At 35.0% G+C, this 22,129-nt stretch overlaps 1 protein-coding gene across 1 annotated transcript in view; it reads left to right on the top strand.

Annotated features, from left to right (window-relative positions):
- Nucleotides 1–22,129, top strand: part of LOC149771050 (voltage-gated potassium channel subunit beta-2-like) — a 251,185-nt gene that overhangs the window by 55,155 nt on the left and 173,901 nt on the right. The window lies entirely within an intron of this gene.

Raw genomic sequence — 22,129 nt, 5'->3', positions numbered from 1 at the left:
GCCATTCACAATTAATATACAAACAACTTATTTTATTGTTATACAATTCTCCTGATTGTAAATTTATGTCTTTCATGATTAGCCTTCTTTAAATAAACCGCCACACCCAGCTGAACCAGTCACACCTTTACTTAATTCTGGATTGAAGAGAATTCACAGCTTAATTAAACATGAATGAATGGACTTAAGTCCTTGTCCTAACTAGGTTACTTTGCTCATTAGCAGTTTCTTGACCTATATTTCCAGACATAGGATAATCAATCCTCAGCATAAATGATAGAAATCATTTAAGACATAATTTATATATTCACACAGTTTGCATCAGAAGAGATGGATAAAATCTTACTACATGTGGCCTAGTGGTTAAAGCATCAGCATTAAGAGGTTAGAGTTAGCATTGGTCGGTCTCGTGTCAGGATAATATGACTGGGTGGGACATCATGCTACATGTCTGGGACTTTTACCCCATCGTCACACTGCAGACATTGTATATGACTGAAATTTGTTAAAGCTACATCAAAAATCCAAATCACACAAGCTCACACCAAAGGATGTGCTGTGAATTTATATATATATATATATATATATATATATATATATATATATATATATATATATATATTAATTTCTGTGTACAGGAATTATTCCAAAACTTTGGCACCATTAGAGAGGTTTTCATGCATCACATCATTTTCACGGACATTACAAGCATAATAAATATACCTAATTCATTCACAAATATATCCATAGCTTTAATTACTAAACAATAATGTCTGAAAAAGTCACATCATCGCCTTAATTTTAGAAATTTGACCTATTTACAAAACTAACAACAGCCTGGATCTTATGTAAACTCATTGGCATAGGTCAAATCACAGGGTGTGTATTAAGTGTGGTTGTACAAACAGTTTTGACCCCTTGAAATCATTGATCAATATTAACACTATAAATATAGTAGTGAGAATGCCTTTTAATACTGCAGATGCTTTAATTTGCATACATAACCACAGGCCTTTGAAACTCTATCAGTGTACTAAGAAAATGTCAGACTATCTGAGCAAAAAATGCCATTTTCTGCCACAGTGATAGAAATTCAAAAGGCTTGTGTTGTAAAACCCAACTAGATATCAGTGTCACAAGTAAATAGTGTAAATAGCTTGTGCTGTAACATGCAGCCAGATATCCGTGTCACAAGTAAACAGTGTAAAGGCTTTTGTTTTAACACCCTGCCATACACCAATGCCATAAGTAGTGTAAACAACTTGTGTTACACCCTGCCATACATTGGTGTCACAATTAAATAGTGTAAACAGTTTGAATGTGATTTAACATGCTGCCAGGTATAACTGTCAGAAATAAGAAGTATAAACAGGTTGCAGTTCATGAAAACTTACTGTAAAATCTCAACATTCTGAATTTTTTTCCCACAGTACCCCCCCCCCAAGCCCCCAAGGTACTCAAGATGAGCCTATCATATATTAGGGGTGGGGCATGCTGGGTTACATCATTTTAGGCTATGAACCACCTGTTTCAGGATGGTTCAACAAATAGGAATGATGATAACCTGCAGAGCTGTATCCATTTTAAGCTAGTTTTATATTTTATCCATTAGGATAGCTTTTTTGGTTAGATTGTAATATCAGTTTATTAATAAGCGGCATAACAATTTTGTCTAAATTAATCATTAGCATGAAGGTATAGCCATGGCCATTGGCTGCAGCCTTTACAAACCATCTGATTTTTTCATTCAGACTAATAGTTTTTTATCCCTCCAATTTGTTTTACAAGGAAAATTTTGTTTATATGTTAAGTTATAATTAATTATTTTACCAGTAATTATTTTCATCCTAGAAAAACTTATGAAAAATGCAAACATTACAGTTATAAATTCCAGTTCAGTATCAATAATCAATGGCGCTTGTTACAGTGGTGCTTAAGCCTGCAGACTGTATAAATCATATAATCAAATTTGATGAATCTTTCTAGAACACTATAATAAACAAATTGCTTGCATTTCATCACCGATATATATTTTGAGATGAAAATTCCAAGGGAACTGCCAACCCTACCCCCACCCCATTAAATAAAGCCAATGAAGTATTCTTATATTTGATTCATGTTTTAACATACACACAGAGAGGGATGTATGTAGGAAAGTGACTATTCCTTATATTTTGTTTAGCGCACAAAATTACACTCTGCTTAGTTGATGTGATATTATGCATGTAGAATCTAGAAATGTTTAATATTTATTCCATAAGTTTAAAAACAATGTATCAATGTTTTCTTTGGGTTTTTTTTGGAGGGGGGTATATTCCGGCTGTAGATTTTCCATCATATTCCATGAAAAACGATGGAAAACACTGGAAAATTCTAGCATGGAAAATGCTGGAGTATTTGGACTAATATTCCAGCCTCTGTCCAGGGTAGGCTGGAAAACCCTGAACAATTCTTGCATGGAAAATGCTGGAAAATTCTAGCATGGAAAACGCTGGAGTATTTGGACTATTATTCCAGGCTATGTCCAGGGTAGGCTGTAAAACCCTGGACAATTCTAGCATGGAAAATGCTGGAAAATTCTAGCATGGAAAATGCTGGAGTATTTGGACTAATATTCCAGCCTCTGTCCAGGGTAGGCTGGAAAACCCTGAACAATTCTTGCATGGAAAATGCCGTAAAATTCTAGCATGGAAAATGCTGGAGTATTTGGACTATTATTCCAGGCTATGTCCAGGGTAGGCTGTAAAACCCTGGACAATTCTAGCATGGAAAATGCTGGAAAATTCTAGCATGGAAAATGCTGGAGTATTTGGACTAATATTCCAGCCTCTGTCCAGGGTAGGCTGGAAAACCCTGAACAATTCTTGCATGGAAAATGCCGTAAAATTCTAGCATGGAAAATGCTGGAGTATTTGGACTATTATTCCAGGCTATGTCCAGGGTAGGCTGGAAAACCCTGGACAGTTCTAGCATGGAAAACGATGGAAAACCCTGGACAATTCTAGCATGGAAAAGCTGGAGCATTTGGACTGATATTCCAGTCTTGATCCAGGGTAGGCTGGAAAACCCTGGACAACACTAAAATTTAGCTGAAAATTGTTGAAATATTTAATGAAAATGAGATTTTTTACAGTGATGCAACTTTTATACATATAATTTTTTTGTTAAGAGAAAACCTTTTAAATCCTTGTTTTCATCTTGAAAATTTTGTTTAACGTCAGTAACAAGTTACTTGTAGCTATTACATAGCTTACCATTCCAGGATGGAAATAACCCTTTGCCTTATGGATAGAATCCATGCTCCCATAGTGTCACTTCCAGATAATTCTGGAACATTAAACAGTCTGTTGCCTGTTGCAATAGACCCATGCACAGTAGCCTTTGTCTTTTCCAGGATGTACTTGCCACTCTCAAGTGGTTCAGTTCATAATGTTTTACAGGAAATTGCCTTTGCCATTTGTATGAACTGCATGAATCTGCATTCAGTTATATTTTTGTATTCCTTGAACTTATGCACTCAGTCCTGTTTTTTTTATTGTTCATTAGGAACTTTCTTGAGAGTCATTGACATTTCTGATTCAAGTTTTTCAGAAATCTTAAACTTGTTAGGTTTCACGCCACCATCGTCATGCCATATGGCTAGCTGGTACCTCTTTATTGTGACATTCAACAGTTTTGTTCCTTTATCACATCTTTGAAGTAGGTTTTGTCTCCTTATCTTTGTTGGTGTAATGACTATACTGTTAAAATGAATCACAGAGTGGAAGTAAAACTAACAAGTTAACCAAATTTAACAGTCAGTTTATTTCCCTAGGATGCAAAGTGAATATTCAAAAGACACTTACACTAATTTGAATTAAATCGCAAATAATCCTAAATGTTCTATCATGCATCCAGAAGTATAGAATGTTCCAAATGAATTCCAGTAAGTTGGATTGTCCTGATGTACCATGAGTTTGAAATATCATAATGTAGACTTGAATGTGCTGATCTACAGATAGTCTTTAATATAAAAACTTCATATTACCACCTTTCCTGGAATACCATGGAAAATCTACAGCTGGGAGGAGCCGGAGATTACCAGTAATACCATTTAGATATAGCTTCCTCGTTAGGCTTTTGTGCCATGTGATGTCAAACATCATTTCAGTGTAGGTTACTTGTTATTCTTCTTGTTTTGTAATAAAAAACGACACAAACGCCGAAAATTCTGTGCAACTAGTTTCGCATTTAATGTATGCTTCTTCAGGCACGAAATGTTTTGAAAGTAACGGATGATGTCTTTTATTATTTAAAAATTAAACCAATTCTCGCTTATAGAAGACCCAAGAATTTGCAAGATTTTTTAATCAGAACTAAACAGACAGAAAATAAAAAAATACACTTTTCGTCATCTAAATGTAACAGACACTGGTACTCTTAATGTGCAAACATAAGGGAAAGTACTTCTTTCAGTAGTGCTAATACAAAAGAGGTATTTTCTCTACGCGATAACACTAACTGCATATCAACTGATGTGATTTATTTAATAACCTGTAAAAAATGTAGCATGCAATATGTTGGACAAACACTACAACAAGTTTCTAAGAGAATGAATAATCATCGCTTTCATATAAAAAATTATAGAGATCCTCAGTTTTCCTCTGATGTTTCAACACACCTTAACACCAATAATCACTCTCTACTTGATTTTTCTTTCATGCCAATAGATATTGTGCATGGTGACATGAATAGACTCATAAAAGAAACTTATTGGATTCATAAGTTAGATCCTCTGTATCCTAATGGACTTAATGCTAATGCACTATATAAAATTGTATAATTTAAATTGATATATTGTATATCCTTTATAACAATATAATTATATGTGTAACTGTTTGTCTCTATTTTATTTTATTATTTTATTCTTCTTGTTGACAGTCTAGAGTATATGACAAAGGAAAATGACTTTTATTTTTGTACTGAGTTGAAATCATGAAAATATTGTGTTAGATGCAAAGGCAGGGATCTAAAAACCTCCTAACACATGTCCCTTAATACAAATAGATCAAGAAAATGCAATTTCATGCATGCCATATGTTAAAAACTTGCACATAAGTCATCAAACTGTAAACAACAAAGATCCTGATCTGCCTTAGCATAATGTGCCTACCAATCATGGTCTTTGTTTTTTTGTCCTACTGATCACTTCTAACCAATTGCCATGACCCAGATCTGCTAGCACATATTGTTATGGTATATCTGGGTCTGTGTAGTTTGCATTGGACTCATAAGTGTGTATATACAGTACCTCTTTGACCTTTCTTAAGGGTGTTCACATGCGAATAATCATTAGGCATCATTTTAATATGGATAAATTTTCACACATCTCTGAGTGAGCAAGACCTGCGATATTATCGATAAGACCGAGAATATAAAGATGTGATTTTTTGAAGTCGGATCAGACAGAATTGCACTTGACCTGAAAGTCACTGGCATTTTCATGTCTGCTGCCTTACTGATGGATTGTTATGCTGAAACAAAGATATCAACAGTTATTTCTTTTAGTACCTAACTACTATTCAAAAGGAAAATTAATGTTTGAACATTTTTTTAGTGTCTCTGCCAAGTCCCACCAACTTTAACACAATACATGACACTGTAAAATATTTATCAAGCATGTAAGGTCCCTACACGCAGTTTTTAGATAACAGTTTAATTAGGGGTCCTGATGTAATAAATTTCTAATTCTTTAACCAATCATCCCTTCTTGTTCTACTCTTTAGTTGTTCACTAGAAATGAAGGTTTGAGCAAAATAGATTACTTAGTACAAACGTTGGTGGAAATTGTGAAGTAATGCTTGGAATTCCTGTTTGAGATGTAAGTTGGGGACATTGTTTGTGTCAAAAGTAATAACTTGCTTAAAAAATAGCTGGTTGTGTCTTCACATTGATTTGACCATGTATCAATAAAGCTGCAATCTTTAAAATAATAGTGGCAGACGGAAAACAATCACAATTGTTATAAAAAATCTGAACATTTTCTGGTTCATAGTTTCCCACATGTCTAAATCATAAAGATATGTTATCGCCTACAACCATAAATATTAAATCTATGGCTAGTTGTGAAACTGCAGCTTCTCCAATTGCAAATCTTATCCTTTATTTTACATTACTCTTGGGTGCTGTATTAGAAAGGTTTTAAACTTGCTGTCTTCACTCTGAATATAATTCAGTACATGGTCTGGATCCATTTTAGTGTCAAGCTTGTCTGTGTCCCTTGTTTAAGAACATAATTACGGTAGTGTAGACTAGTTTATTATGTTGATGAAAGGGATGATAAGAGACAAGTATCTTCTGCAACTCATCTGAGTGCTTGGAAGAATTTTCCTTGAGTCCTGAGAGGCAATTTATTATTAAACAAATGATGATGATGTGCCATCAGATATGAAGACATAAAAACTAGAGAAACCTCAATACTATTTGCAGTCAGTAGCATTAGAAGAAATTTCAGCAGAAAGCATCTAACTGACCCAGATCTTGGCCATCTGCTCTTGTAATGGACTTTTATGCAGATATAAGTGAATGAGGGTTTTCAGGCCCACTTGGACCTCTTGTTGTTTATATCAGTGCAGAAAAGAAATGTTTTTGCTGAAGTCTTGTTTTTTGGTAAATTATATGCACTCATCTTCAAAACCACTAGGATCAATAACTGTAATGGACATATTTGTTTGGATAGCACATCATGGTAATCATCATTTTCTGTTACAGTTCATCTGGATCTTGTTTGCATCAGCTCAACTGAATGCTTTAAAGTGTGCTCAAAAGATAAATTACATCTATCAATCTCTATGTCTGCCTTATAATGTCTGTCCAGCCAGCCAGTTGTATCCACCCATCCATCCTTCCACCGATCTATCAGTGGTCTGTTTGTTTATCCAGCCATTTATCTATCTATCTATCTATCTATCTATCTATCTATCTGTCTATCTATCTGTCTGTCTGTCTGTCTATCTGTCGGTCTGTCTGTCTATCTGTCTGTCTGTCTGTCTGTCCATCTGTCTCATATGATCTATTCTAATCTATTTAAGGATCTACAGTGTTTCTGCAAGCACCTTGTGTACTTTATTTCCATCTGTATATCCAGTTCTTTACTTACCTATTGCATGTATGTCAGATTTTATCAACTAAAGAGCAGTTAAACTGTTTCACCATACTTTTATTCTGCAATTAAAAGCTAAAAATAATTTATGTGAAAAGATTATTGCACATTGCCACCATTATGCAGGTGGTCCTTTACTGTAGAGATATTATTTGCAATGCATGTAGCCTGCAGTAAAATTGCAGCATCTTTCCCTTATTGTTATGACTATTTACTTATAACTACTGGTATAATACTTTTCCCAAATAATGGGTCTTGAACTCCAGTGAAACATATATTCTTACATGTTGAATATCCCATTTTAGCATCAGCATCAGCAGCACTTTTGGGAAGCTTGCCTAAAGAACATGTGTGGTCTTCTCTGGGCTATTAGTACCAGTTATGCAGAAAATTAAAGAGTACAGTTGTTTGTGTACCTTTTGATATACACTTGGGTGTATGTGTTGGTGTGTTTTTAGATTTTGAAAGTAGCTTTAACAGTTGTGGTCATACTGTTGTGATGTCTGCAGTGTGGAAGTTTATAGTGATGCACTGGGGCATCATGCCACAGATATGTAGCAACATGCCCCACCTGACGTCCCGTTATCCTGACATCAGGCCGACCAGTCCTAGCACCAGCTTCCTAATATTGAGTTCCCAGTGAGGCAGCAGCTGGTACCATTTTTTACAGGTCTTTGGTATAATTCGGTCGGGGTTCAATCCAAACAATTTGAGATTATTTTTGTTTAGCTCTTTAGTTCATTTTGTAGAGGACCAGACATGCAATCCAAGCATACTAAGTTCAATCCAACCCAATCCAGCTCAGGTTGGCTGCAAGTATCATATGTCCATGGGAATTTATTAGTTCCCACTTTTAAATCTAGCCAGAAACAAGTTGAATGTACCTTGGACAATAATATGCCCAAATGACACAGAACATGGCTTATCATGCTATCCTGATCTTATCTGTCCATCCATGTATCCGTTCCCTATTTTGCTTCCACACCATAAAGTGAACTTTTTGCCATTTTCCACTTCCAAATTTTGTAAGTAGCTTATATTTGGGGCAAGGAATAAATGACCAAACTTTGCATTTACATGTATGATAAGAAAGGCATTTTTTTTTTTATTGAATTGGGGTGAAAAGGACTTGGTCATAGTGACTCTACAAGAAGTCATTTGCACAGTTTTGGGTTCTTTGTCTATATACTTTGAACAGACTTTGTGTTGGCACTAACTTGTCTTAAATTTTAGACATGTAAGGTGGTTATTTATTTTGGGGTCAAAAAGTGAAAGGTTAAGTCAGACTGGGACTGAAAGAATATGTACTGACTTACACTTTGTAGATGGCTTACATTGAGCAATGTGGGACACTTATTGATTTTGTATTTTAAAGATTAAAGTTCAAGGTCATAAGGACTCCAATCATAAAAACTTGTTTCCACAAAATAATTTCTGATCTATGCCACAAACAATGACCTTGGATTAGAGATGAAAATTAAAGACATAAAGTTAATAGGTCAAAATTGAAAGAGACGGTGTCAGGCTAAAAGAATAAAAATAGTTTTTGCAGAATAATGATATGGCAGGTGTATAATGTATCGTTAATCATTCTTGTTTGTGGATGCTTTTATGTGCCAGCTTTTATTTAGAGACGTGAAAAAGCATATTGAATGTAAAATAGGAGAATATGACAGGTAGAGCCACAGCCACTGATAAGTGTAGAAACTTGAAAAGATTATGATTGGTGTTTTTGTTGTATACATAATTGCTGACCAATTAAGTTGCATGGAAGCTTAAGAAACTCAATATCTTCCTGATGCAAATTATGTCTCAGAAAGCATCTTTTAAGGCATTTATTATTGGAAACTTTTTTTATATGTCAAGGGCTCAATGCAAAGCTAATAAAACTCAATTTTTGACCTAATTAACTTACAGGAGAAGGAGAGCCTTTCTTTGTTCATACAAAGAACCCGGCCATCAGATTTTTGGCAATATTAATAATACAGAAATACTGACCAATATCCATAAATCTCCATAAAATTTGCATTGATTTATTTCCACATTTTTATTTTGTAATACCAGATTAACTCCAGGGTCTGTTTTAGGACACACAAATCATGTTTCAGGTCCTGCCTCTAGGTCTTCAGTAAATTTCTTCTATATTCAAAACAAAAACCAACCTTATTTTTCAGTGTGTGGGGTTACTTTTGTAATTACATATATTTCATGAAGTGTTAATATTTTCAGCCTGCCTTTTTAAATATTTGCATTTGCTTTAAGCACTGAAATAAATAAAAATCTCAGTTGTTTACTATTAACTATTAAACTTTGTGTCTTGAGGTTATACTTTCAGGTAAAATGTTTTCTTTATTAGGAATAAACCTTCTGTAGTGGTAGACGTTAATGTGAATGTTGATCATATTATGTTTGAATCAAATAAAAAATAAAGCAGCACTGAAGAGATATCTTTTAAAAAAGATATCCCACAACATATCATTGGGGAAAGATAATTTGGTGTGAAATTTTCTTTCATTTGTATGGTACCAGATTTTGTTAATTCTGTGTTTGTGGAAAACCTTGAACTTAAAAATGTCGAAACTAAAATGTTTTTGTGTGTGTGATAAACCTGTAATTCTTGGTATCCCAAAACCTGGCAGAGTTCACTGGTGGCCTGACAGCCCAGTAACTAATCCATTTTTGTTACAATGAATGGCCTTATAGTGGTCTGTGACTATATTATACCATACACACTTTATAACATAAATTTTTTAATAATGAATGGCCTTATAGTGGTCTGTGACTATATTATACCATACACACTTTATAACATAAATTTTTTAATAATGAATGGCCTTATAGTGGTCTGTGACTATATTATACCATACACTCTTTATAACATAACTTTTGTTACAATGAATGGCCTTATAGTAGTCCATGACTATATTATACCATACACACTTTATAACAGAAATTTTGTTACAATGAATGGCATTATGGATGGAGAATATGGTATGTACCAAAAAAAGCTAGCATTTTTGCAAAACCAGTCAGTTGATTTCTGTTGCCATTTCTCCACTCATAATGTTAGGTCAAGTAAAAGTCTCCAGTAATCCTTGGCTTCTAAAACTGATAGCAGTGATGTCAAGTGTTTCTTGAAGGATAAATATAGGCTTAAACAGTAAAGAAGGAAAACTACCATACTGTCTATGCTTGCTTATAAGTCATGTCCAGCTGCAAACTGCACAGACCCAGGTATGATCTCCCATAATGTGCTGGCAGATCGGGGTTTATACAGTATGTTAGGAGTTATCAGTAGAACAGAAAACATAGAGTCTGATGGAAGTATGTGACAGCAGATCAGAGTGTGTGTTGTTTGCCGTTGATCTTGACTTATATGAGAATATATACAGTGGATCATGAGAAGCTGGATTTTATTGGCAGTGATTGATTTTTAAGATGTTTGCATGAGTAGTACTAGCTCTCCTGAAGAGTCTCATGCTTAATCAGAAAGAAGTTTCTCCCATTATTTTCACCTGTATTTAAAATATATTTAATTGGATTTCTAAATTTGCCATTAGGAGTTGCATCAAATGACCAACATACATGGACTAAAATGCATGTAAACACAGTCTTTCTAGATCTTGTAGCAACCTTGTTGTTGTTTAAGTAGTGTCATCCATTATGTATTAGAGCAGACTTGGTAATAATACATGTGGCATTTAACTTTCTGGTTTGGAACTAATTGCGTTGTTTGAAATTAGATAGGATATTTTTTAACACAGTTGCTATGGAGTCTTAATATGTTAATTATGCTTTCTTAAATGTGTTAAAGTGATGTAGTTACCAAGAATAGATCTGGGTGTGTTTAATTATGGCTCTGTTTGAGTGAGTATTCTCACAGTGATGAAAAAATAGCATTTCAAAACACACAAGAATAGTTTATATTGATAAAATGCACCATCATAAAACATGGACTGTGCTATGAGCATCACAATGAAAAATTGATCAGAATGGATAAAATTAAATTTGTTAGCAATGGTAGGTATGTAGTGTGGAGTAGTGTTAGGCTGTTAGGAGTAGTATTAGGTAGGTAAGCTGGAGCTGAGTTAAGTAAATAGTCTGGAGTAGTGTTAGGTAGTTAGACTGGAGTAGTATCAGGTAGGTAGTCTGGAGTCATCAGGTAAGTAACCTGGAATACTATATTAGATGGGTAGTCTTTTGTTGTAGTGTTAGTGTAAGCGTTATCTAGAGGTTGACTGCCCTCGATATTATTGCCTGGTTTGAGTAAATATAAATATAAGTGGTGAAACTTATAGGTGGAATAGATAGAGATCTGAGCAGATATGTAGAACAAACCAACATGAGCTCCCGTATATGTAATAAACAATTTAATCAATTACATAAAACAACTGTGAGAATTCATTACGTCAGGAATATACTCTGTTTTAGATATAAAACTTTCACCAAATTACAACAACAAAAAAAACCACAAATATATTTAAATAAAGTAGCCAATCTGTTTAATGATAGATTTAGTTCATCATAAGTACAAGTGAACAGTCGAAGTCAATGCCTTGTGCAGTTGCATAACCTGTTTCTTCGTTCACTCCACTTCCACACTAGCTCACAGTTCCTTCGATTCTGTTGGTCTTGTCTCTTTCAGTCCTCACTCTGTGCATAGCACGTAGATTTATGGATGCGTCTCAGAATCCGTCTCAGAATTAATATGTCATACCATACGTCGCAGGAGCTATTTTCTCCCTTTAAAAAGAAATATAAATAGAGACAACCTAAACTTTCTGTTGTTTATGATAATGGGCTTTTTGCATCAGATCGTTATCAGATCTTACTATTGGTGCTAAACAGATGCTAAGGCTATCAGTCGGCTCCACATGTCCTATAATGACCCTAGTTAGTTTATTGGCTAAATCATCAGGCATTAACATCACACATTAACACCACACGTGAATAAATGAAATACATCACATGACTTACTATGTCCTTTTAGTCAATACACACTTAACCTTAATCAGATGTGAAATCTTCTAAATTCGGTTAATTCACATGGATTCTCATAACTCATATTAACTAATGTAATGCATGAAATTCTTAGAACCTAATTCTTATGCAAACTAGATGACAAATTCAAACAATTGGTCAAACTTATCTAAAGAAGATTAATGTATGACTTCCTATGCATAAACTCAACACAGTTATTATAACTTCATAAAGCAAATTGATATATGAATGTAGAAATTAAATTCATGCAAATATAAGTAAATAAATTCAGCATAGCATTATATATGGCATCAACAAATTACATTGAATTGTCACAAATACCTTTGAGCTTTCTGCATTCCTCACTTCTATGGCCAATTTTGTTCGTTGGGTTTTTCTCGACAACAGTTTTAGGATATAATTTCTCTCCAAATTTTGTCAGAGTCCTTTTGACTTGTTTTCTCTTGCAGAAAAACTTAGACTAATTAAAATTTTCAATGTGGCGATATTAAAACTAGGAAATTTAGTGTGGGAAACACGCCCCATATTTAGCATAACCAATCAGGATTAAATATATTTGCCGCCTTTTTCCAGAGGCACCAAATCTGGGGTCAATTTGACCTTTTATATTGCAACTACTAGTCACTGGAAATTCTCAATTTGTGACAGTTTTACCATAAAATCAAAGTTTACCGTGTCCCTAATAGTCCGTCTGGCTGCTGTACAAACAAATGCTTAATTAAGAATAAAACTCTCCCCTTGAAAAGACATTACCGATCATGACAGTATGGTGATTTGATACACACCTGTCCCCATAAATCTAATTAATTGTTCTCTGGTCTCAACTAATGTGTTCTTCATGGATCGCCAGAAATTTGCCTCTTCACAGTTAGGTACACCGCTCCCTCGATAACTCGCGCCCGGATAACTCGCGATCCCGCTTAAAACGCAGTGTCCGTCTTGGCTCCCGATTTTTTCCAGAGAAAATGTATTTAAAATATCTTTAAAAATATGCTGAACATGAAAAAATTATGATAAGAATTGATAAATTAAACCTTGATACATTGCTCGTTTTATCATCAAAAATGGTGATTAATGTCCGTAAAAATATAATCCATATTTTGAAATTTGCAAGTTCTAAAGAAGAATTAATTTCAGAGATCTCGAAACGCTTAATTACGCGTATTTGGACGCCAATTTTTGATCTGGGATGCAGAAAATCACTGAGGCGGGAGTCCTCCGTATGCATGTAATAGGTGCGCGGGAAAATTCAAAGATTTGCCGGTCCTGTTTCAGCCACCTGCTTTGTGGGAAAATGTGTTGATCAGTTAACTGTGCTGATATTTACATTGACAGAATTCAGTGACTGAAAGACTCTTTGATGTACTGTTGCCATTTTATAAGAATACATTAAAAAAAAAAAAGAACATGATGCAACAGCTAGGCGGCTAGTTCAAAGGCTTTGACTAGCGGCCGAGTGAGAAAATGTACTGATATTTAGTGATTGACTTCAGAGGCAGAAAGACCCAGTTTTAAAATCCTAGTGAGACCTCTGTTTAAAGATATCATATATTATGTAAGTTTTTATGATAAATAGTTGTCATTATACTGTAAATAAACAGACTGGTGAAATAGCGATCAATGAAAACTTCTGGTAAATGCTAACAGGTGGCAACAGAGAATGAAATAAACACCAATTAAACGTCTTCCTGTGTGAAAGTCACGTTCTAATCCTTTAATTCCGTTTCAGTGTAAACATTATAATCACAACATATTATGTTCATTGAAAACATGAAAAGAGTCAATCGACCGTCACATCGAAACCCGTGAGTACTTCTGTGAGAACCTAATTACATGTACATGCCGGCTTTGTTTTGATAAACATTACTTGGGGAAGTGTTTGTTGCATTTTTAAAAAAATCGATTACAAGAGACCTCGGGTGCTGGATTAAGGGTCTTGGAGCTGCCTTTGACGTAAAGCAAAACAGTAACAGAGACAACGACAATGATAGTGACTTAGAATGTTTCAGTGAAACTGATGTCATTAATGCCGAGGCTCTTTGGGAGAAATTCGTGCAGACTCATGGTCCTGAGATGGGCGTTTCTCTTGATGATATGGAGGAGTGGATTTATGCTGACAATGATTGCCCCACAGCCGAATACGTCAGATGAAACTATAATTATTTCTATAGCGAACAAATTTGCAGCAGAAGACGATTCTAACTGGAGTAACACAAGTGTTGAAAGTGATGCAGACGCAGATGTTGCACCCCCCACCCCTCGGCACAGGAAGCAATCAAATATTTTGATATTGCCATAAGGTGGCTGGAGACCCAAAATGTTGACTATGTAAAGCTCATGCAGTTGAGAAATCTGAGGGATTTTGCTCGGCGGCAGAGAAACCAAGGAGTAACACACACACAAAAAAATAACTGATTTTTTCAAAAAGTGAATTGATATTTGTCAAGCGTGGCACAAACGGCAAGTATTAACTTCTTCTAATTTATGTTGTTTTAAATTTGTAGACCAATTAAATACGTCTGTCCTGAATAACCCTTGTTTTTTTTGTTTTCCATTTTACTTCTATCACATTCAAAAATATTTATCTATCTATCATTCGATCGACACTGTTTCTCGAAAAGAGTCGATCTTTTGTATATGAAAAAAAACATCTAATTTGGATCAAACAATAAAACTAGAATGTATCCAATTCAACATAAAAATTAGTGACGTAGTACACAATGTGTGAAGTGGTACACATGTTAAGCGAACGGAAACCACGTGGAATAATGTTTTCGATGATCGCCTCAATATACTGTAATTTATCCTGAAATTAATGTTGTCCTATGAGGAAATAATAAAGTACATGGTTATGAAGAGATTTTTTTAACATTTAATCTCAGAATGATTATAAAGTGAGTATTCAACAGTATAATCTGCCTTACCCCCCCCCCCCTTATTTCTCCATTATGTTGTCAACCACTTTATTGGTTTTGGGCTTATTTTATAGGTCCCTCGATAACTCGCGCTTCACTTATAGTGCGGTCGATGTTTCTGGACCCCGATGTGCGCGAGTTATCGAGGGAGTGGTGTATTCAGGAGTAGTATTTAGATTATATGTAGTAGTATTAGAAAGGCAGTCATGACTATAGGTTGATAATCTTTAATAGTATTGGGTAGGTCACAGTCTAGAGTAGTGTTATGCAGGTAATCTTGAATAGTGTTAGGCAAATAATCTGGGTCAGTGTTAGGTAGTCCATCGTAGAGTTAGTTATGCAGTTTGGAGTAGTATTAGTTAGGAAATTTGACATAGTATTATAGTATTAGTAGGTAATCTGGAGTAGTATCAGGTAGTTAGTCAGAAACAGTATTAGTTAATAGTCTTTAGTAGTGTTAGGTAATCCTTGGCAGTGGTAGGCAGGTATTCTCAAGTAGTGTTATGTAGGTAGTCTGAAATAGTATTAGGTGGGTAATCCGGATGTAGGTAGTCCAGAGTAGTGTTAGGCAGGAAGTATGAATTATTATTAAGTAGGTAGTCTGGAGTATTATTAGGTAGGTAGTCTGGAATAGTATTAGGTGGGTAGTCAGGGACAGTGTTAGTTACTAGTTGGACTAGTGTTAGTTAATCTTTGGTGTTATGTAGGTAGTCTGGAATAGTATTAGGTGGGTAATCTGGAGTGAGGTAGGTAGTCTAGGGTAGTGTTAGGCAGGAAGTTTGAATTAGTATTAAGTTGGTAGTCTGAGTAGTATTAGGTAGTTAGTCAGGAGTAAGGTAGGTAGTCTAGAGTAGTGTTAGGCAGGAAGTTTGAATTAGTATTAAGTTGGTAGTATTAGGTAGGTAGTCAGGAGTAAGGTAGGTAAGTTGGTAGTTTGTATAGCATTAGGTAGGTAGTCTGGAATAGTATTAGGTAGGTAGTCAGGAGTTAGTGTTTGGTAGGTAATCTGGAGTAGTATTAGGTAGGTAGTTGGGAGTAGTGTTTGGTAGGTAGTCTGGAGTAGTGTTAGGTAGATAAGCTGAAGTAATAGATAGGTAATCTGGACTAGTGTTAGGTAGGTAGTCTGGAATAGGTTGGATAAGGTTATAGGTACTATAATACTATAGAACAAGAAACTACACTGAATCAGCACTTAGTTGCAAGATATTGAATGGTCACTAATAATAATAATAATTAATAAATAAATAAAAGTAAAAAGTATCCTTATCGCCAGCTTTGAAATTTGTGGAGACAAATCTACACTTTTACTGGAGACAGAATCAGTGTACTGTGCAGATTGGTAACATGCATGAAAATCAGTATGTTTCATTAATTTCAGCCTATATAAATACTGTGATTTTTGTGTCATTTTCAACTTTACTGCAAACTTACAAAGCATATCAGTACAATTTTAGCAGCATCTAATGATTATATAAAGGGAACTCAATTGCTGTCCACAATAAATCATTTAGTTCTCCATCATCCACAGTTACCAAATGTTGTGATGGCTTGCATTGTGATGGCTTGCACTTGGGGTTGTAAAGGAACCCTAAGATTCAAGGCTTGAAAGATTAATGGTCAAGGTTACTCTGACTGTAAAGTGAGTAGTATGGGGGGGTGGGTTCTGCACAATAACTTGAGTTCTCCATCATCTATAGTAGTCAGATTTTATGGATAAGTGTTCTTTTGCTGTAAGTAAGAACCATTCTGATTTTGGAGTAAAAGATTAGAAGATCAAGTTCACTGTGACTGAAATAGTAAAAAATGGTTTCTGCACAAGAACTTTACTTCCATGTGACATAACTGAACGAAACTTAACATTAATTGTACAGCACAGACCTGGATCATAGTTTGAGCCTGGCAAGATTCAGCTACAAGCTTAGAACTGTGTGCCACAAAATATTTTGTATTGCAGTATTTCGGAACATACCATATTATGTACCTTGGTACACTGCATTTATACAAGGGACCAACAATTTAATGTTCTGGGACGGATTTAACACATTTTTAAAACTTCATCTCGCAATAGCTGGAAAATATATTTTGATCTGATTTCTTAAAAAGTAACAGAATTATATCCATTATAATATTTTTAAATTTTTTTTATAGCGAGATAAAAGAAAATAAAACATCTCAGCTCAAAAGAAAATTGCAGCCCCCTTCATCATTAAATGGTTAGTTCCTTATAGTAGACAAATTTGCTAAGTGTATGCCAGTTGTTATACAAGTTGTAATCTACAAACTGTAACTGGGGGCCCCGAGTGGCCGAGTGGTCTAAAGCGCTCACCATTACGAATCACTGCCATCTCACCTCTGTCTGCATGAGTTCAAGTCTTAGGCTCGGCTAACATGGGAGGTGAGAAAGCCTGCCAGTAGCTTCTCGTGGGTCGGTGGTTCTTCCCGGGGTTTTCCAGGATTCTTCCTCCACCAATTATACTGGCCGCCATGTATAGCCTATCTTGTGCTGAAAAATGGCGTTAAACCCTACAACAACAACAACAACAACAAACTGTAACTAAAGTATCATGATTAACCTTACACTAGTAACTGTGCTGAAATTCTAGATTTTGTTGATACAAATTTAAAGGGTTGACTCTAAAGCCAACAATTTATTAGCTTGGCTGATTTATCAATTGGAAAATTTAGAAGCAGAATTTCTCTGTTAGAGATCCACTCTGTAGGTTTTGAAAGATTCCTAAAGTCAAAATCAAACAGTGGTCAACAGATGGCTGAAATGTGTACATCTCTTTCAAGGTAGCTATTATCCATTATCAAGTAGACTTATGAAAATCATTGATTGCTTTGGATAGAGTGAAAGAACTAATTTAGGCAAATGCACATGGAATGTCATATTGGAATACCAATATGTTTATTCTCTGTCAGATGTCAGAGAGATTGCAAGGCATGAAAGATGGCATGAAGTTCTAAATAGTTAATGTATTATAATTGGATCCTTCAACTGGCTGAATGGTCACAAATAGTTTGATTTGAAACTGCTGAAAGAATTCATCTTTGTACACATCTGTGTCAATAACAAAATTGACTGTTTAGGATCTAAGCTTTCTAACATAGCAGCTTTTATTTTCAATTAAACATTTTTGTTTTGCTTTATGGTATCAGACAGATTTATGGATCCATCAGAATTCTATTATTAATTGTGGCCAATTGATTTTATCCAAAGTTTATCCAAAGGTAAAAGCAATATGATGTCTGGTAGAAAGAAATGTATTTGAGGTCATTTGATTGTCAAACGTATTTGTAAAAAAAAATTAAATTAGTCTTTAATCCATAAAGAAAGGCATTGAATTGTAATATGTCAATGAGAAATCAAGAGATAATCCCCTGAGACAAAATAATGTGAGAGGTCTTGTACTGAACCATAAAACCCGGATATAAAACTTTTTCCAGCATAAAATTTGTATTTTTTCAGCTTAAATTGGGGAATATGTTGATGGCAATGATATTTTCAAGGTAGAAGGAGTGATAAACAATGGCAGTCAACATGGCTGGTGCTGTGATTACAAAAATAACAAAAACATTCAGACACCTTCTAAACATTTCTCAACAAGATTTAACATGAGGCACAATTACTAATCCACAATCCTTGACAAACTGCTTTCGCATTAGGAAATTCGAATTGTGTCACCGAGGTGAGCAATGATCTGAAGCCCACATGGGCATCTTGATTTTTAAAAATAAATTTTCAGTGACTTTTTATTTGACTTTGATCAGATTTTATGTGGATTATTGATCTTTCAGTTAGCATTTAAGCATTTTTAAAAAACATGTTCATCATTTCCTGAATTTCCAGTTAATGAGGATTTATTGATATTTTCCAGACAAAGATATTGATGGTCTCAATTTTTCATGTTCTTTTGAACTAAAAATGATTATGACAAGTCTGTTGAATGTACGAAGACAAGTTTTTGATTGATCTAAAATTTATTGATCGTTAGAAAATATTTCATTAAGATGGATGATAGATTGATAGCACTACCTTTGTAATTAATTCAGCTCACCTTTTAGATAACTTTATGGTATCAGGCAACGTTTTGTTATGTACTGCAGAGTGAAAAGTCTGCTGATGTTTGACTTGCAGGCAAATTTACAGTTGGAAACTATTCATGCTGCTAACATCAAATAATTGACAACAGGATGTTAGGATAAGGCTGGATTTAAATGCACCTTTACCACTACAAATCGGCAGGACTATCCTGACAGGATTCGAAAGGAACTTTTTGGCACATCATGCAAGCACATGCTAAGGTCTAAGAATAGGTAGCAATAATACTTGCCAGATCTAAACTCTTCCATTAGTTTCAACAGTTTTATTTTCTTCAATTTGCAGTTTTACATTAAGGTGAATGCATGCTTTGAGGTTAGTGTTTATGCCACCACTGCAGTGGTAGAAAGGAATATTATTTAGCTGCTCACCAGCAATATGTCCGAATGTCTTTGCCAGCCATGTCTATATGTCTGTCCCAAAACATTTTTAGCATAATGGCACAAAACCTCTTAAACTTCAAGCCACACACATTTTATCATGGTTATTGGTTATTAAGTGCATAACTTGATTAGAGATGATTATAGTCATTTTTCATTTTTTCATTATTAAATAAATTAATGTATTTTTGAACTTTATTGTTTGTATTAAACCTTGGTTAACACGACTAAGCAAAAACCACTGGAGAGAGATGATTTTATATTTATAGTAACCATGCAGATGCCCAAATTAGATTCTTGTATTACTACAGCATTTCTTTTAGTAGTTTTAATACATTTGTAAAAATTTTGGAGATGTATTTTCATTGGGTAAAGGCTTTAACAAGATCAAGCAAATGTGATTTGCAGTAGACTAATGAAATTTACTGGTCATAGACCAGAATAGATTATGTGAAAGTCTGTCATATGTCATTTAAAAGTCTATTAGCGTAAGTTTGTTATCTTCCATAATTACAGGGAGAAATGCCATGAAACTTTACACATACATTCATCCCAAGCAAGATCTAGTTTGCCCTCAATGAAAATGGTTTCTCTTGCACATTCATTATATTAGCTGTGTCAGCAATCTTGAAAATCTTGGTTTTGCTACTTAACAGACACCTGTACAGACATGGGGTTTACTTAACATGTTATGAAATTGGTACAGTAATACCTCATGCATTCGCGTTTCTGGATTCGCGAATTCACGGATTCGCGAAATTTTCATTGGTACCTTCTATGTACATGTTTTCTTTATTTTATTGAATTGTACCTTCGTTATATGACTTCTGTGACATATGAAGTTTACCTAGTTTACCTTCCTGACAATGACAAAGAAAACGTCAGTCATTAAGTTTACAGTCCCATTCGTTACTTGGTTTTACCTTACTGTGAGTGCAAATGAAAATGGCAGCCAGTGAATTAGTATAGGGGTAATATTAGTATACATGTACTGTACTGTAAATGCGCTAGTGTGGCAAATACCCATTAGGCGATACTGTACTCTATTTTTACGTCAACCATTTATTTCTCTTTTTAAGGGTAATGTATTAAGCTAACTTTTAAATGAAATTAAAGTGCTTTGGGAGCATGATTTGGGTCATACTTAGGGTTTAAACCCTAGAAATAAGCATTTATTAGCATTTTTAGTGACTCGTACCAAACATTCGCGATTCCTCCTGATCCGCGACTTGTTCTGGAACCTATCCTCGCGAATGTTCGAGGTATTACTGTATTGATCAACACCTCAAATGTGACCACCTTGGCAAACATCTGGAAAATCTTTTAATGATATGCAGTTGGTCATATATATATACATACCGTATGTACTTGCTTATAAAGTCAAGTCAGATCCTGATCTGCCTCTGATAATGCACCCATAGATCAGGATCTGTGTTGTTTGTTGTACTGATTACTCCCAACAAGCTGCATTTGGACTCATCGTTTAAGCAAGTGTATACCATTACACAAGATTGATATCTTGGTCCTATTTAGTCCTAAATGTAAATGGTGTTGATTTGAGATTTTCATTGTGGTGGCTATGGTGGAAATTGTGTTATTACAATTCATTTTGTAGATATGGTCATATTTTCTTCTCACTGAAACCTTTCTCACAATATGAAGTTGATCTTGTGTTACCTCTTAAAATGTGAAAGTTTCATTACAGCTGCTTCTTACTTGTGAATGGAAGACCATACTTGTGAATGGAAGACCATACATATGAATGGAAGACCATACTTGTGAATGGAAGACCATACTTGTGAATGGAAGACCATACATGTGAATGGAAGACCATACTTGTGAATGGAAGACCATACTTGTGAATGGAAGACCATACATGTGAATGGAAGACCATACATGTGAATGGAAGACCATACTTGTGAATGGAAGACCATACTTGTGAATGGAAGACCATACATGTGAATGGAAGACCATACTTGTGAATGGAAGACCATACATGTGAATGGAAGAACCATACATGTGAATGGAAGACCATACATGCAAATGGAAGACCATGCATGTGAATGGAAGACCATACTTGTGAATGGAAGACCATACTTGTGAATGGAAGACCATACATGTGAATGGAAGACCATACTTGTGAATGGAAGACCATACATGTGAATGGAAGACCATACATGTGAATGGAAGAACCATACATGTGAATGGAAGACCATACATGCGAATGGAAGACCATGCATGTGAATGGAAGACCATGCATGTGAATGGAAGACCATACTTGTGAATGGAAGACCATACATGTGAATGGAAGACCATACTTGTGAATGGAAGACCATACATGTGAATGGAAGACCATACTTGTGAATGGAAGACCATACTTGTGAATGGAGGACCATACATGCGAATGGAAGACCATACATGTGAATGGAAGACCATACTTGTGAATGGAGGACCATACATGTGAATGGAAGACCATACTTGTGAATGGAAGACCATACTTGTGAATGGAGGACCATACATGTGAATGGAAGAAGCAGCAGAGGGGGAGAACAGACCGAAACTAAATTTAGAAATAACTATTCCACGGAAT

The sequence above is a fragment of the Sinohyriopsis cumingii genome, unplaced genomic scaffold, assembly GCF_028554795.1.
Source record: "Sinohyriopsis cumingii isolate HCF-2022 unplaced genomic scaffold, ASM2855479v2 utg002136l, whole genome shotgun sequence".
Lineage (NCBI taxonomy): Eukaryota > Metazoa > Mollusca > Bivalvia > Unionida > Unionidae > Sinohyriopsis > Sinohyriopsis cumingii.
Note: the sequence above shows the minus strand (reverse complement) of the source record. Positions and strands in the feature narration are given on the sequence as shown.